At 42.9% G+C, this 14,975-nt stretch overlaps 1 protein-coding gene across 1 annotated transcript in view; it reads right to left on the bottom strand.

Annotated features, from left to right (window-relative positions):
* Positions 1–14,975, bottom strand: part of LMNB1 (lamin B1) — a 59,314-nt gene that overhangs the window by 33,001 nt on the left and 11,338 nt on the right. The window lies entirely within an intron of this gene.

The following is a 14,975-nucleotide window of genomic DNA, read 5'->3' as shown; positions in this document are numbered from 1 at the left end:
CTCTCTGCTGAAGGGACAAACAAAATAAGTAGTTTAAATAAAGGCTCCCATCACCTATCAAAATTAGAGAAGCAACTCACAGGCATTGGATGTAGAGTTTTTGTTGGCTAACATTCTCTTTCAATGTCACATGACTACTAATGACTATGGGTCAAAGACATCCATATAAAGACCAACGTACCGGCCGGGCACGGTGGCTCAAGCCTGTAATCCCAGCACTTTGGGAGGCCGACACGGGCAGATCACGAGGTCAGGAGATCGAGACCATCCTGGCTAACACGGTGAAACCCCATCTCTACTAAAAAAATACAAAAAACTAGCCGGGCGTGGTGGCGGCGCCTGTAGTCCCAGCTACTTGGGAGGCTGAGGCAGGAGACTGGCATGAACCCGGGAGGCAGAGCTTGCAGTGAGCTGAGATCCGGCCACTGCACTCCAGCCTGGGTGACAGAGCGAGACTCCGTCTCAAAAAAAAAAAAAAAAAAAAAAAAAGACCAACGTACCAGAATCCTGCTTGTCCCTGAGTGAGACTACACATCCCTCTTGTTCTATAAAGAGGCACACTAACACAGAATATTTCTGAAGAAATGAAAATTCATTATTTTTTAATACAAAGCATATTATAAGCCAAAACGTACAGGAACTATATAAGTCAGGATATCATGCTAGGCACAGTGGCTTACATCTGTAATCACAACACTTTGAGAGGCCGATGTGGGAGGATCGCTTGAGAGCAGGAATTCAAGACCAGACTAGGCAACACGGCAAGACCCTGACTCTACAAAAAAAAAAAACAAAAAACAGCCCGGCACAGTGGCACACACCTGTAGTCCCAGCTACTCGGGAGGCTTAGGTGGGAACATCGCCTGAGCCCAGGAGGTTGAGGCTGCAGTGAGTCATGATTGCACAACTGTACTGCAGCCTGGGCAGTAGACCAAGACCCAGTCTCAAAAAAAAAAAAAAAAGAAGGCCGGGCACGGTGGCTCAAGCCTGTAATCCCAGCACTTTGGGAGGCCGACACGGGCGGATCACGAGGTCAGGAGATCGAGACCATCCTGGCTAACACGGTGAAACCCCATCTCTACTAAAAAAAAAAATACAAAAAACTAGCCGGGCGTGGTGGCGGCGCCTGTAGTCCCAGCTACTTGGGAGGCTGAGGCAGGAGACTGGCGTGAACCCGGGAGGCAGAGCTTGCAGTGAGCTGAGATCCGGCCACTGCACTCCAGCCTGGGCGACAGAGCGAGACTCCGTCTCAAAAAAAAAAAAAAAAGAAAGAAAGAAAATTAAATTACACTAAATGAGAAAAAAATGTTATTCTAAAAAGTAATTTTATAACTCAATGCATGATACTGAAACTTCCCTGATATTAATAAGAACTAATTGACCCCAAGCTTTGCAAGTACCTCCCATTTTGTTAGATAGAGGTTAACAATAAATAATGGCCTCCCTAATATTTTGCATAAAAATTATTTCAGTTTATACAACTAACTACCAAAAAACTGAGGTTCAGGGCTGGGAGCGGTGGCTCATGCCTGTAATCCCAGCACTTTGGAAGGCCAAGGCTGGCAGATCACTCGAGGTCAGGAGTTCAAGACCAGCCTCACTAACGTAGTAAAACCTCGACTCTAGAAAAAATACAAAAATTTAAGCTGGGCATGGTGGCGCCTGTAGTCCCACCTACTCGGGAGGTTCAGGCAGGAGAATCACTTGAACTTAGCAGGTGGTGGTTGCAGTGAGCCGAGATCATGCCACTGCACTGCAGCCTGTCTCAAAAAAACCAACAAACAGGTCGGGCACGGTGGCTCACGCCTATAATCCCAGCACTTTGGGAGGCCGAGGCGGGTGATCACCTGAGGTTGGGAGTTCAAGACCAGCCTGATCAACATGGAGAAACTCCGTCTCTACTAAAAATACAAAAAAGGCATGCAGGCGTGGTGGCGCATGCCTGTAATCCCAGCTACTGGGGGGCTGAGGAAGGAAAATCACTTGAACCCAAGAGGAGGTGGTTGCGGTGAGCCGAGACTGTGCCCATTGCACTCCAGTCTGGGCAACAAGAGCAAAACAGTCTCAAAAACAAAAAACAAGCTGAGGTTCAAATTGAAGTTTATTTTTCTCTAAATATCACTTTTTTTTTGAGACGGCGTCTCAGTGTCACCTAGGCTGGAGTGCAGTGGGGCTGATCTCCACTCATTGCAACCTCCGCCTCCTGGGTTCAAGTGATTCTCATGCCTCAGCCTCCCAAGTAGCTGGGATTACAGGCGTGTGGTACTAGGCTGAGCTAATTTTTTGTATTTGTAGTAGAGATGGGGTTTGTCTATTTTGGCCAGGCTGGTCTCCAACCCCTGACCTCAAGTGATCCACGGGCCTCAGCTTCCCAAGATGCTGGGATTACAGGCATGAGCCACTGTACCTAGCCTCTAAATATCACTTTTTTTTAAATGGAGTTCTACATTATAAAATTATAGTTCATTTGGATATAGTTTGCCCAATAATTATATTTTAAAGTATTTCTCTCATTCAAATAATTGTTAACAGTAGTTACACAGAGAAGCCTTAATAATATCAAAATTATTGCCAGGCATGGTGGCCCATGCCTGTAATCCCAGTACTTTGGAAGGCCGAGGCGAGTGGATCACCTGAGGTCAGGAGTTCAAGACAAGCCTGGCCAAAATGGTGAAGCCCCGTCTCTACAAAAAACACAAAAATTAGCAGGGCATAGTGGGGCGTGCCTGTAATCCCTGCTACTTGGGAGGCTGAGGCAGGAGAATTGCTTGAACCCGGTAGGTAGAGGTTGCAGTGAGCCGAGATCGTACCACTGCACTCCAGTCTGGGTGACAGAGACTCTGTCTCAAAAAAATAATAATAATATCAAAATTATTAATACCTGTTCTTAAAACTGCTATTGTATTTTTCTTGGAGAAATAGGATTTAACTAAAAAAACTGCTATTGTAGAAGAATACTTTTACTTACTGATGTTTGAGGACTGGCTAAAGGAGGAATCTTTAATAAAAATCTCAAAATAATATTGTAATATTAAAATAAAGTGAAGAAATAAACTGGCCAAATGACGATCACATATGAAAAGATTTAATAGCATTCACTTTTTACTCATCATAAAAGCTCAGCAGTCATGTCACATGCTTAAATCTCATGCTTTAAAACACCACAAGATGGCAGGCTTTAACTGAAGACTAGTCTAGAAGAGGGAAAAATTAACTGTTAAAAAAAAATCCCATACTGTAATAATTTACAATCAAAATGCCTAGTTCACACTACTGCTTGGTCTCCACAGGAATGAACTGACACTTGTGAAGGAGCCTCTATTTTGTCCCACTATAAAATTACCAGAAGGGCTAGGATATATGTCATAATACATATGCTTGAAAATGAAACTATATTTTAAATGCAGTATTACACAATACTTACAAAAGCTACTGACTCAAAATTAATTACTTAACAATTACAAACAGTAATTTTTAAAGCTCAGGTCATAAATGTGGTACTTCTCAATGTGATGCTGCCTCATGGCAGGAGAATGACCTGTGCCTTCCAGGGACCGAAATGGTCCAGCAAGAATGATACTGCATAAAACAGCATGTCAACTTTACAAGTTATTGTATGCAGCAACCTGTAAAATTGGCATATTTTATGCAGTATCGTTCTTGTTTATTTGACTTCACAGATTTAATAGGTAATATAAGCAAATAGCTCAAAACTTAGGATGTCATACTACCAAGTGAAAGACACTGTGGGCAACATCTTGTGAAGTATAGAAAACACAAGAAGTCAAAAATTAATCCAAGGCAGTACACCCAGATGACTAGAATATGGTGATTTCTTCCATAAAAATAAAAACCAAAGAAGATAAGGAGGACAGGGGATGAAGAGAGTATTTACTTGTGGTACCCCGAGGGCCATTCAATGATGCCAGTGGAAATTTCATAGGAGCTTTAATTTCAGTCAAGACTAATGCTTCCACTGTTCATTTTATGTCAAGTTCTTAATCAAGTAAAACACTGTTCTATGAAAATATAAATTGTTCTGTTATAAATTATTTCCTGGCAAAGTGCCGTGGCTCACGTCTATAATCCCAGCACTTTGGAAGGGAGACTAGCCTGGGCAACATGGTGAGACCCCATCTATACTAAAAATAAAAAAAAATAGCCAGACGTGGTAGCACATGTCTGTAGTCCCAGCTACTAGAGGGGCTGAGGCAGGAGAATCACTTGATCCCAGGAGGTCGAGGCTGCAGTGAGCCCTGATTGTGCCACTGCACTCCAGCCTTGGTGAGAGAGTGAGGCCCTATCTCAAAAAAAAAAAAAAAAAAATATATATATATATATATATAGGCTAGCTGCAGTGGCTCACACCTGTAATCCCAACACTTTGGGAGGTTGAGGCGGGCAGATCACCTGAGGTCAGGAGTTTGAGACCAGTCTGACCAACATGGAGAAATCCTGTCTCTACTAAAAATAAAAAATTAGCCTGGCATGATGGCACATGCCTGTAATCCCGGCTACTCCGGAGGCTGAGGCAGGAGAATTGCTTGAACCTGGGAGGCGGAGGTTGTGGTGAACCAAGATTGTGCCATTGCACTCCAGCTTGGGCAACAAGAGTGAAACTCCATCTCAAAAAAAAAAAAAAAAAAAAAGAAGAAGATACAGTGTAGGGTCCAGTATCCCATCAATCCCCATCCCAACAGTCCTAGTTTTCTGCAAAACAGTTTGAAAACTCCTGACCATCAAGCAATATTCAAGCTCCTTGGCATGGCATGTCCCCCTACAAAGCCCTTCAGGTCTAAGTGCTAAAGACCTTCTGAGCCTGGGACTTCACTCTCCCCTGCTCCAGGCCATCTATTCCCACTCCTAACTCCATCTAATTCCTAACCAACTGCCATTCAAAACTGAGACCAAGGATGGAACAAATGTCATCCTTCCTCTGTAATGCTTCCCTGCTTTACCTCTGCTAGCAGAAAAAAGTCATTTACCTTTCTGGGCTCCACAGCACTTTGTGCGTCATTCTCATATGGTGCATGGTACATACATCTTTTTAAGATTTAAGATTCCAAGTCTGTCTCCTACACTGGAATGTGGGTAAAATGAGATTACCTTCAGATCCTCAGTGCTTGACAATGTCTGGTATAGGGTGGGGATACTCAATAAAATTTCTGTGTTAAAAAATGAAAGAAGCAAACCACAGAAAAGCAGTACTTACAATTTACTTTAGTGTAACAACTCATGAAAAGATAGGTACTCAGCCTCTGTTATAGAGGACCAAGGTTATTCTGAGACCCAAACAGTCAATCTAGATCTGCCCTGCAATGCCTGTACAAGCCACCACAGCCTTCACAAGCAGGTGGGCGGCAGGCATTGTACCAGGCACTGAAGAGAACTCAAGAGTCAGCTACCGTCCTTGGTGCAAAGTAATTTATAGTCTCTTCTCATAGGAGGTTATGAACACACTTTTGCTTTTTCTAACCCACACAAATGTAGTGGCATTTATATGCACTCTTATACACAAGTGCACAGGAGTTTAGGGACGGAGGGAGAGGCTCTGCCCAGGTCCTTAATTTTGAGATATATTTACTTAATTCAGCAGACATTACTGAGTATCTACTATGTACTACAAGGAACAGGAAGATGAATAAATAAGACAGGGTCCCAGCTAAGTGCATTGTTCATTTTTCCCTTCCTTCTTCTGGACCCTCAGTATCTTTACTGCTCAGGGTTAGGCACTAGGCCATGTCACCACACATGTGTGTAGCTGTCTAGGTGGCATAAAGGCTTATCTTGCAGATGCTGAAGTAAACTGATGAAAAGGGACTTGTGAGGCTACCTGCACTGGGAGCTCAGGGCAGACAGTTCTTGCAGCTGTCCTTACATTGTGAGCCCTTTAACTCCACAAACGAATTCTTCTGCATTCATATGTTTTTCCTCTTCCTCCTTAGGCCACAATATTAACAGTGAAAAAATCAACACTTCATAAAGTGGCTAATAAAGAGAGAAGAATTGACTACTGTCTCTACCTCTTGCATATACAGAACTTACAGTGTATTGATCATACTAATACCTTACTTGAGGACGTGCTGAGCTACCTCAAGAGATTGAAAACCCTTTCAGAGCAAGGCCCATGACTTATTATTCCTACATCTTCTACACAGAAAATTCAGATAATGATTATTTTGGTAAATGTCACAAGTGCACGCGCACACACACACACAACTTCTCTTTTTTCATCCTATGTAAAATGTATCATGTCTTTCCCAGGAAGGAAAAAAAATCACACACACAGACACACACAACTTCTCTTTTTTCATCCTATATAAAATATGTCTCTTCCAAGAAGAAAAAAATATTAATAACGGATGCTTCTATAATCTCTAAAACTCATACCATACACATAACATGCAGAAAGTCATTCCAGGCCTGCAGTAACAATAACTACTTGAAAATGAAATAGGGGACCAGGCCCGGGGGTTCATGTCTGTAATCCTAGCACTTTTGGAGGCCAAAATGGACAGAATGCTTGAGTCCAGGACTTCGAGACCACCCCGGGCAACATGGTGAAACACCACTTTTACAAAGAATACAAAAATTAGCTGGGTGTGGTGGCCTGCGGCTGTAGTCCCAGCTACTAGAGAGATTGGGATGGGAAGACTGCTTGGGCCAGGGAGGTTAAGGCTGCAGTGAGCTATGGTCGTGCCACTGCACTCCAGCCACTATCGCTCTGGTCAACAGAGCAAGATCCTTATCTTAAAAAAAAAAAAAGGAAAGGGAATTAGTAAGCATATTCCAACCATAAACACTTGAAAAAATAAGACTGTACACTTAAACAGGGAACAAAGAATTAGTGTGAAACAAATCAATAAGTAAACTTGCAGGGACAAATACAACATAATCTGAAGCTCATTACAGAATAGTTTTAATTAATTTGGGTAATGGCAAATTATTGCCCACCTGTTAACATTCTCTCGGTCAGTGTGCATCAGTACCTATCCCTAACATTTCACTTCAGGCCCACGCTTATTCAGAAAAACAAATATATTATAGGAGATGAAAGAGAAAAGCCATTTAGTTTCTTAAGTGTAATCAGCTAACAGAAATCATTCTATACAAAACTGTTATTTCTAATCAAAGCCACAAAACAAGGATTTTTAAATCCCTTAAAACAGACCCACTGTATATAGAGAGCCAAGCCAATTAGCCCAGCTGGCTAGGCTCTGTTCCTGCTTTCATATACTGTAAGGTTCTTCTGAACAGCTGTCTGGTAGCAACTCAACACCACTATAGTGCAGTATTCAAGTGACTATCACACAAATCCGTGTCTGGGGATCTCTTCACACCCAGAGCTCAGCATCGATATGCCATGTCTTTTATTATCTAGCCATGCTCCAGACCTTTAGAGAAAAAATAAACCTTATTTTCAACTTAAAGTAAAATATGCCCACATAAAAACCTTGTCCTAAAACTTGGTAATTTTATTTCATAACAGGCTCAAACTACATGTCAAGCACGCATTTGCTCCAACAGTCACTCATCAGCTTCAACACTGTCCTCATGTTAACTTCCCTTCCAAAGGGAAAAAGGATGTGATCTACAGTATTTTTCCTAAGGAAAAGTAATGAACTTCCCCAAAATTAAAACAAATATAACTTAATATACAAAAACTCGGCCAGGTACGGTGGTTCTTTCCTGTAATCCCAGCACTTTAGGGGGCCAAGGTGGGCAGATCACCTAAGGTCAGGAGTTAGAGACCAGCCTGGTCAACATGGTGAAACCCCGTCTCTACTAAAAACACAAAAATTAGCTGGGCATTACAGGCGGCTCATGCCTGTAATCCCAGCTACTAGGGAGGCTGAGGCAGGAGAATCGCTTGAACCCGGGAGATAGAGGTAGCAGTGAGTCAAGATCACTCCATTGCGCTCCAGCCTGGGCAACAAAGCGAGATTCCATCTCAAAAAATAAAAATTAAAAATTAAAAAATTAAAAAATTACACAAAAACTAGAAGGTCTTATGATCACAATTTCTTTCTCTTTTCTTCTTTTCTCTTTCCTTTTCCCTCCCTCCCTTCCTCCTTCCCTTCCTCTCTTTCTCTCTCTCGACATGGAGTTTCACTCCTGTTGCCCAGGCCACAGTGCAATGGTGCGATCTCAGCTAACTGCAACCTCCGCCTCCTGGGTTCCAGTGATTCTGCTGTCTCAGCCTCCTGAGTAACTGGGATTACAGGCGCCCGCCACTACACCTGGCTAATTTGTGGTATTTTTAGTAGAGACGGGGTTTCACCATGGTGGCCAGGCTGGTCTTGAACCCCTGACTTCAGGTGATCTGCCTGTCTCAGCCTCCCAAAGTGCTAGGATTATAGGCGTGAGTCACCATGCCCGGTCTTGTGATGACAATTTCTATCAACAAGGGTCTCCTCTGGCATATGCAAAAAGACTAAGATGCTTTTGCATAAACTCAAAGCTGCAAAGGATAGTTTCCAGTGTCAATAACATTCTGCTACTCACTGAATAAACTAATCTGTCAATGAATTAGCAACAACCTAATCAGACTCAGGCAAACCCTAGCTGAAACGCAGGTAAAATTAGGAAAAATGCTAAATGAGATTGAAACTGGACCACAGAATCACTTCTTTGAAACAAACAAACAAAAAATTCACTGTAACATAAAGAGGCACAGGAGTGTGGAGCAGACTCTTACAGATTAAGTCTTAATTAAAATGACTGATTCATTTAAAAAGAAAAAGAAAAACCAATAACCACTACCTTTGTCACTCATCTACAATGTGCTAGGCACTGAACTGGGTGTAAAATATTTCTGAAACAGTGTTCCAATATCCATTCTCCAGTTTGCTGGGTGTTATAAGGCAGCTACTCCTAAAGCAATAGAAGTGGCAGCTTCCCGGTCCTGAATAGTAGCTATATACTGTTTTTAAAACAGTTCAGTGGTTCCATTGGTGGCCTCAAACATAAAAGCTCCCAAAGAAGGTCAGTTCTACAACAATGTTCTGAGCATCATTACTGCTCCCCTAGCCTCTCTAAAAATCGTTTCTAAGCACCTAAATCTCACATTGTTTCCCTTTCTGCTTAAAATTCCCAAGTGTTGCCAGGCGCAGTGGCTCATGCCTGTAATCTCAGCACTTTGGGAGGCCAAGGCGGGTGCATCACCTGAGGTCAGGAGTTTGAGACCAGCCTGACCAACATGGAGAAACCCCATCTCTATCAAAAATACAAAATTGGCTGGGTATGGTGACACATGCCTGTAATTCCAGCTACCAGGGAGGCTGAGACGGGAGAATCGCTTGAACCTGGGAGGTGGAGGTTGCGGTGAGCTGAGATTGCGCCGTTGCACTCCAGCCTGGGCAACAAGAGTGAAACTCCATCTTAAAAAAAAAAAAAAAAAAAAACCCTAGTGCTTTCTGTTCCCTGCACTGAGTGATGACACAAAGACCTGAACAGAAAAAGAAATTAACTTAGCAAAGAGGGGCTATGAAGGACAATGAAGACTTCTGCAAGGATAAGAGAAAGTATCAAATTTACCAGGCACAGTGGCTCACGCCTGTAATCCCAGCACTTTGGAAGGCAGGCGAATCACCTGAGGTCAGGAGTTCAAGACCAGCCTGGTCAACATGGCAAAACCCCATCTCTACTAAAAATACAAAAGTTAGCCAGGCGTAATGGCATGTGTCTGTAATCCCATCTACTCAGGAGGCTGAGGCAGGAGAATCGCTTAAACACAGGAGGTGGAGGTTGCAGTGAGCTGGGATCATGCCACTGTACTCCAGTTTGGGCGACAGAGTAAGACTCCATCTCAAAAAAAAAAAAAAAAAAAGTACCAAATCCATCAAATTTAGACAAAAACAATGGTATAGAGCTATCAAGAGAATAGGCTAGGTGCAGTGGCTCACACCTGTTAACCCAGCACTTTGGGAGGCAGCGATAGGCGGATCACTTGAGGTCAGGAGTTCGAGACCAGCCTGACCAACATGGCGAAACCCCGTGTCTACTAAAAATACAAACATCAGCCTGGTGTCATGGCGGGCACCTGTAATCCCAGCTGTTTAGGAGGCTGGGGGGCATGAGAATCACCTGAACGCGGAGGCAGAGGTTGCAGTGAGCCGAGATCACGCCACTGCACTCCAGCCTGGGCAACAGAGCAAGACCCAGACTCAAAAACAAAAAAAGAGACATCAAGGGAATAAAAAAGGCTAGGCACGATGGTTCACACCTGTAATCCCAACACTTTGGGAGGCTGAGGCAGAAGGACTACTTGAGCTCAGGAGTTTGAGACCAGCAACATAGTAAGACCTTGTCTCTGTGAAAAAAATCAAAAAATTAGCTGAGTGTAGTGGCACACACCTTTAGTCCCAACTACTCCAGAGGCTGAGGTGAGAGGATCACTTGAGCCTAGGAGGTTGAGGCTGCAGTGAGCCAAGATCATGCCACTGCACTCCAGCCTGGGCAAGGGTAACACCCTATCTTTAAATAAAGACAGAGAGAGAAAGAGAATAAAAAGAAGCTATTAGAAATTTAAAATACAATAGCAAAAATTGGAAAACAAAATTGAGAACATCTCTTAGTAGAGAAAAAATATTTTTTAAAATATTTTTTAAAATAGGGAAAACCAAAGGATTTGGTAAGAGATCCAACATTTGAGTAACAGGAGTTTCATATGGTAATAAAAAAGAAGGAAATAATTCAAGAAAATTTCCAACAACTGAAGGACATAAATTTCAAGATCAAAAGAATTCAATCAGATGGTCAACACAATGGATGAAAAGAGATCTACAAGGAACATCCCTGTGAAATTTTAGAACTGGACCAAAAGAAGATCCTACAAGCTTTTAAATTTTTCACTCATCATTACTTCTGTAGCCAATGAGTGCTAGAAAACTAAAGAACATGGCTTCATTTTCTTTCTCTCTCCTTTCTCTCTCTCTCTCTCTCTCTCTCTCTCTCTCCTCTCTCTCTCTCTCTTTCACCATGAACTCCTGACCTCAGGTGATTCACCCGCCTCGGCCAAAACATGCCTTCAAAAGTCTAAGAAAATAGCATTTATCACCTAGAATTCTATACCCAAACTATCCATGCTTATACAATACAACTAGACTGGAAAAAAACACAAGGTATCCAAAGGTAATTCTTTATTTAATGAGATAAAATTAATTTAAAAAATGATCCTAAATGATTTGATGTTTTAACAATTGTCACAGACGCTATATAATTATTCAAAAAAAAAAAGTGGGAAAAAACACTACTTTTACAGGTGATCAAAAGGTGTGATAGGGAAGGAAAACTAATCACAGTATATGACTGAGTTTTGCTGGGGACTGTATTTATAAGTATTTCTGCTATGACATATGTGCTTCTGACAACTCTTGCATTCTGTACAGATTAAAAATAACACAGCAGACCAGATGTGGTGGCTCACATCTGTAATCCCAACACTTTGGGAGGCTGAGGCAGGCAGATCATGTGAGGTCAGGAGTTCGAGATCAGCCTGGCCAACATGGCAAAACCCACCTCTACTAAAAATACAAAAATTTGCAGGGCGTGGTGGCACATGCCTGTAATCCCAGCTACTCGGGAGGCTGAGGCAGGAGAATCGCTTGAACCCAGAAGGTAGAGGTTGCGGTAAGCCAAGATTGCGCCATTGCACTCCAGCCTGGGCAACAAGGGCGAAACTCCGTTTCAAAAATAAATAAAATAAAATAAAAATAAAAATAACAGAGCAAGTAGAAAAAATAATGTTGGAATAAATAGACCACTCAAAACCTATGCACTCTGAAACAGAACACCAGCAATAACATAAAGAATTAGTATCTCGGCCGGGCGCGGTGGCTCACGCCTGTAATCCCAACACTTTGGGGGACCAAGGTGGGTGGATCACCTGAGGTCAGGAGTTCGAGACCAGCCTGACCAACATGGTGAAACCCCGTCTCTACTAAAAATACAAAATTAGCCGGGCATGGTGGCGCATGCCTGTAATCCCAGTTACTCAGGAAGCTGAGGCCAGAGAATCGCTTGAACCCGGGAGGTGGAAGTTGCAGTAAGCCAAGATCACGCCACTGCACTCCAGCCTGGGTGACAGAGCAAGACTCCGGCTCAAAATAAAATAAAATAAAAAATAAAACGCACAAAAACAACAGAGTGGAAATGCTGGTTTGGAAAAATTTAGACAATAGAGAAACAGAGCTCTGAACACAAGAATAAGACTGGCTACAAAAGCAAAGCTAGAGGTGCACCTCTCTGGGGGAGAGAACCCTGGGCACGGGCACTCACTTTTAATTTTCTTAAAACAGAGGTGAAAGCAGAGCTGAGGATCGTCTTTCCTTCTGAAGATTAATACTATACTCTAGCTATTCTGGCTCACCTTTACTAGGATTTACTAGGACAAGGCACATATAATGCAATACAACTTCCAATTACAATAATATCATCTCTCTATTTGCCTGTCACATATGAGCTAACTATAGAAGTATTTGTGTCAGAACACACTGAATCAATACTTTAGATACCAAACACTGACCTAAACTAAAATGTGATATATGACTATTGGGAGGATAAGAAGAAAAATGTGTTATGAAGACAATAGAATAAAAGAGCTCAATTCCTTGTTATCCATAGTACAAAGTCAACACTGTCGCACTATCATCTAGATACAAGAATAAATAGCAAAGGAGCACTGAAAATAGCTGAAAGTAATTCTTCTCATGAGCAGTCTTGGAGAACTCTTTTGAGTCCTTAAATTATGTGTACACACACACACACACACACACACACACACACACACACCACTGCTAGAAAGTTACAGGTTTTAGTTTTTTTCCCAAGGTACATACATATTAGAAAACTCTGAATCAGGGAAGTCAGGGAAGACATCTCTAAAGAAATGAATATTGAGAGGAAACCTGAGGGATAAGTAACCCAATGATGACGGAAATCCAAACAAAGGAGGCCGGATGCGATGGCTCATGCCTGTAATCCCAGCACTTTGGGAGGCCAAGACAGGTGGATTACTTGAGGTCAAGAGTTCAAGACCAGTCCTGGCCAGCATGGTGAAACCCCATCTCTACTAAAAATACAAAAAAAAATTAGCTCGGTGTAGTACAGGTGCCTGTAATCCCAGCGACTCAGGAGGCTGAGGCAGGAGAATCACTTGAACCTGGAAGGCGGAGGTTACAGTGAGCCAAGGTCACACCACTGAACACCAGCCAAGGAGACACAGCCAATACTCACTCTCAAAAAAAAAAAAAAATATCCAAAGGAAACCCCAAATGCAAAGGCCCTATTTTAAGAGGAGCACAGTAAAAGGGACTGAATAAAGGATTTCATGGCTAAAGAGGTGTAAACAAGTTCAACTGTGGTATGAGATGAAGCTGGAGGGTCAGACTGGGGCCAGCCCATGCAGGGAAAGAACTTTTAGGTAGGATAACCTGGGCAAATATGTCCCAGATTGCCCAGGACAAGTTCCGTTTATGCGAGCTGTTACTGCATAATTATTAACAGCTCCCTCTTTCACACACAAAAGTATCCCAATTTAGATACTAAATTGTATGGTCACCCTACTATTAGTAGGGTCTTAGTCTTTACCCTAGAAGCTACTGTTTCAACCAAAGAGGGTGAAATGATCACATTTTAGTACAGAATCTTAGAGGGATAAGAGTTCTGGTCCCCTGTCCAGTGTTTTGTTACATAAGCACTGAGTAAGAATCTAGTTTAAATTGACCCTTAAGAATGCCTCCTTGCTGCCAGACATGGTGGCTCACACCTGTAATCCCAACACTTTGAGAGGCCAAGGCAGGCGGATTGCTTGAGCTCAAAGTTCAAGACCAGCCTGGGAAACATGGTAAAACCCTCTCCCCACAAAAAATTAGCCAGGCGTGGTGGCGTGTGCCTGTAGTCCCAGCTACTCCAGAGGCTGAGGTGGGAGGATCACTTGAGCCTGGGAAGTCCAGGTTATAGTGAACTATGCACCGCTGCAATCCAGCACGGGCCACAGAACGAGACCTTGTCTCAAAAAGCAAACAAACAAACAAAAAAACCCATGTATCCTTCCCTTCACTGCCAACATTCTTGAATAAGTGTTCTAAACTCATAATCTTTTTCCTCTCACTCTCCCTTTAATTATGGCCAGGGGTTTCCTCTATTAACCAAAGGCTCTCCTCTCAGTCAACAATCACCTAAGGCACCAAAGACACCAATGACAACAGATGATTTTTAGGCTTCATCAAACAAAAAACTCTTGTTCCATGACTCAACTCTCTTTTCTCACCTTTTAAGACGAAGTGTCCCTCTGTCACCCAGGCTGGAGTGCAGAGGCACAATCTCAGCTCACTGCAACCTCCTCCTACTGCAACCTCTGCCTCCCAGGTTCAAGTGATTCTCCTACCTCAGCCTCCACAGTAGTTGAGATTAAAGGCATGTGCTACGACGCCTGGCTAATTTATGTATTTTTAGTAGAGACAGGGTTTCCCCATGTTGCCCAGGCTGGTCTCAAACTCCTGGCCTCAAGTGATCCAAACGCTCAGCCTCCCAAAGTGCTGGGATTACAGACATGAGCCACCACGCCCGGCCTCACCTCTCTATTACTTATCATCCCCACTGTGGGTTTTCCTTTCTCTACCCAGTCCTCATATGCACGTGTTTTCCGTATCTCTTGAGTACTTCAAATTGCCAACTGACATTGCTACCTACAGTCTGGCAAACACCACTAATTCACTGATTTAGAGTCCTCCAAACCTGTTCCTTCTCCACCAATTTCGGTTAAGAGCACTATTATCTACCCAGGCACCCAAGCATGGAAGCAGTCGCCCTAGACTCTTCTCCCTAGTCCCTTATGTTCAGTATCTCTTAAATCCACCTTCTCTCCTTTCTTCCACCTGCCTCAGTTCAAGGGCTGCCTTGTTACTCCCCAAGTGTTCTTACTACTGTTTGTACCTCTCCTCTTTTTTTCCCTCCACAGCATAGCCAGAATG

The sequence above is a fragment of the Papio anubis genome, chromosome 5 (genome assembly GCF_008728515.1).
Source record: "Papio anubis isolate 15944 chromosome 5, Panubis1.0, whole genome shotgun sequence".
Classification (NCBI taxonomy): domain Eukaryota; kingdom Metazoa; phylum Chordata; class Mammalia; order Primates; family Cercopithecidae; genus Papio; species Papio anubis.
Note: the sequence above shows the minus strand (reverse complement) of the source record. Positions and strands in the feature narration are given on the sequence as shown.